This window comes from Pseudophryne corroboree, chromosome 1 (genome assembly GCF_028390025.1).
Source record: "Pseudophryne corroboree isolate aPseCor3 chromosome 1, aPseCor3.hap2, whole genome shotgun sequence".
Lineage (NCBI taxonomy): Eukaryota > Metazoa > Chordata > Amphibia > Anura > Myobatrachidae > Pseudophryne > Pseudophryne corroboree.
In genome coordinates this window covers 720,316,838-720,320,614 of record NC_086444.1, presented here as the reverse complement: position 1 = coordinate 720,320,614, position 3,777 = coordinate 720,316,838, and the positions used below count along the sequence as shown (strand labels likewise).

At 43.6% G+C, this 3,777-nt stretch overlaps 1 pseudogene; it reads left to right on the top strand.

The window, feature by feature from the left end:
• The first annotated feature begins 2,983 nt into the window (after positions 1 to 2,983).
• LOC134934493 (5S ribosomal RNA) lies at positions 2,984 to 3,103 on the top strand (annotated as a pseudogene).
• The last annotated feature ends 674 nt before the right edge of the window (positions 3,104 to 3,777 follow it).

The following is a 3,777-nucleotide window of genomic DNA, read 5'->3' as shown; positions in this document are numbered from 1 at the left end:
TAGCATACGAAGGGGGAAGAACATAGCATACATTACACACATTACACGTATGAGTTGATACTGCACATTGCAACTGTACAATAGACTCAACATATTAGACATATTATACACGTAGGACTAAACACAAAGGCAGAGCAGCACCGAGGCAGCCATCCGCGGCGCCAACTAGAACTCAAACAAACATACATACATACATACATACATATACATATATACACTGTTCAAAAGAATAACGGGAACACTAAAATAACACATCCTAGATCTGAATGAATGAAATATTCTTATTAAATACTTTGTTCTTTACATAGCTGAATGTGCTGACAACAAAATCACACAAAAATTATCAATGGAAATCAAATTTATTAACCCATGGAGGTCTGGATTTGGAGTCACACTCAAAATTAAAGTGGAAAAACACACTACAGGCTAATCCAACTTTGATGTAATGTCCTTAAAACAAGTCAAAATGAGGCTCAGTAGTGTGTGTGGCCTCCACGTGCCTGTATGACCTCCCTACAATGCCTGGGCATGCTCCTGATGAGGTGGCGGATGGTCTCCTGAGGGATCTCCTCCCAGACCTGGACTAGAGCATCCGCCAACTCCTGGACAGTCTGTGGTGCAACGTGGCGTTGGTGGATGGAGCGAGACATGATGTCCCAGATGTGCTCAATTGGATTCAGGTCTGGGGAACGGGCGGGCCAGTCCATAGCATCAATGCCTTCATCTTGCAGGAACTGCTGACGCACTCCAGCAACATGAGGTCTAGCATGGTCTTGCATTAGGAGGAACCCAGGGCCAACCACACCAGCATATGGTCTCACAAGGGGTCTGAGGATCTCATCTCGGTACCTAATGGCAGTCAGGTTACCTCTGGCGAGCACATGGAGGGCTGTGCGGCCCCCCCAAAGAAATGCCACCCCACACCATTACTGACCCACTGCCAAACCGGTCATGCTGGAGGATGTTGCAGGCAGCAGAACGTTCTCCTTGGCGTCTCCAGACTCTGTCACGTCTGTCACTCAGTGAGAACCTGCTTTCATCTGTGAAGAGCACAGGGCGCCAGTGGCGAATTTGCCAATCTTGGTGTTCTCTGGCAAATGCCAAACGTCCTGCACGGTGTTGGGCTGTAAGTACAACCCCCACCTGTGGACATCGGGCCCTCATACCACCCTCATGGAGTCTGTTTCTGATCGTTTGAGTAGACACATGCACATTTCTGGCTTGCTGGAGGTCATTTTGCAGGGCTCTGGCAGTGCTCCTCCTGTTCCTCCTTGCACAAAGGCAGAGGTAGCGGTCCTGCTGCTGGGTTGTTGCCCTCCTACGGCCTCCTCCACGTCTCCTGATGTACTGGCCTGTCTCCTGGTAGCGCCTCCATGCTCTGGACACTACGCTGACAGACACAGCAAACCTTGCCACAGCTCGCATTGATGTGCCATCCTGGATGAGCTGCACTACCTGAGCCACTGTGTGGGTTGTAGACTCCATCTCATGCTACCACTATTCATGCACTGTTTACTAATAGTATTTTATAATTTAATAATACACAATATATCACACTCTCTACATCGTCACAACATTTAATTATAATTTATATAGAAATAACCACTTTTACACAGTATACTGACGCTTACTATAATTAATTACTCAAGAAGAACAGCCATTAGATTGACCAAATTGACAATCTGGGAAATTAACCTAATTGACCCACTGGACCTATCTGTTAACAACAGGATTGGTGGATTTAAGTATCTATCATACAGGTTATCCAATCAATCACGAGCACTGCTCTACAAAAACTGAAACCTTCAGTGATCACATTACGTCCTGTGATTAAGCTCACCCTGCGAAACGTACGTCAGGACACTGCGATCACGTGATGCGCACACGTGACCGCACTAGCCGGAACTCATAGACGGTCACCAGGCAACGGCCCCAAGCTACCGCTCACTCGGTGCGAGACTACGGACGCACGCCGCTGTAATCCCCGGAGCCTACGCACGGCTGGAAGCGGGACTGGCAGCACCAATACCGGTTTCTGGTATCGTATATACCCCGCACCTTTCTGAAATTAATTTAAATCACACTTATCCAGCACCCCTTTTTTCGTGACTGAAAGACTGTTTATCTACTGTCCAACAGTCATTAAACATTTTGTCTAACTAACTACGTACAGAACTCTGAGCATTTGAAACATTACACATAGGTTTAGCTATCCTGCTGCTATTTAGCAATTATCAAGAGCTTTCTATTGCAATTGACCTCCAGTCAGCTGTATATCCTTATCTAAGATGTGCTCAATGCTGGGATTCTGATCATTGTGGCCTGTCTTATAGACACACCACATTCCAAATTACTTGATGTGCATTTTAGCCCAAAACAAATTGCTTCAGTTACTTTTTCTGATGCTCAATACCTTAGCAATTAACGGGCCCGGTCTTTGAATAAATACAGAGGATCATTTGATGTCATAAATAGTGACTTGCTGACGAGCTCCATGCAGCGGTTCTCCTCCAATTCCAACAATGTTATGAGCATTTGTAGGCTCTATACATAATGTGCTGTGATATAGCTTCTTCTTTTTGTGGTTCAGATGGGTCATTTAGTCTAAGCTTGTAGCTTCTCTATATATGTCTTTGACAGCTATTTTGCTATAATTATAGGCTGTTGTATACAGAATAGTTACACTTAGCATTAAGACATAGTATATTTTAGTACGGCCATACTGGTGTTCCTAAGATCTATGTTTAGGTATAAGGCAAGTCCATCTGCAGATGGTACGTGGTATTTATGAATTTCTCCTCATAAATTGACCTTAACCTATTGATGTATATTTTCTCTGTGGCTGCCATGTCACATGCTGATTAGTCAGGTGACTGCACGCAATCTCTTATGTTTGTGACATTTACGTTATATATGCTCTCAATCCATAACATATAGCGGCCACGCTGCATATATTTGGAGTGACCAAAGAGGCGAGCCTAATAATTGCGGTCATACCTCACTGGAGATGCCCAATCTCTTCTGACCTTGGAAGCTAAGCAGTGAAAGGCCAGGTTAGTACTAGGATGGGAGACCACCTCTGAACACCCTGGTACTGCAATAAATTGGCTACCTGATATAGTGTCACTCACATTCACGCCACTCGGTACTTGGATTTATATGACCAATGATTTAATTCTCTGCGTCTACAATGATTTGAAATGGATATTAGCGCAATAAATGATGGTCATACATCACATGAGAGATACTGTGCAATAGTATGGTGACAAAAGCACCACAGACTTCAACTTCCGGCAACTTGCATATTGTGATATTTGATATCGCTAAAAATATATAACTCATCTATATTTTCGCGAAGCTACTCTGTTCACATATAGTCACTCCTTAAATTTAATTTTAATATTTACTTAATAAAAATTTTCTTACCAGTAATAAAAATATCATAATTTACCCTCTGAATTAGAGTGCTCCCATAAAAGAGTCTATTTTCCAATATTTATTTTTTTGGTTCTTTGTATCTGATACTTTTTGACTCTAGGGAGCACCACTGAAAGCAACGCATATTGGCCCTCATTCCGAGTTGTTCGCTCGCAAGCTGCTTTTAGCAGCATTGCACATGCTAAGCCGCCGCCTACTGGGAGTGAATCTTAGCTTAGCAGAATTGCGAATGAAAGATTCTCAAAATTGCGTATAGAAATTTCTTAGCAGTTTCTGAGTAGCTCGACACTTACTCTGCCACTGCGATCAGTTCAGTCAGTTTCGTTCCTGGTTTGACGT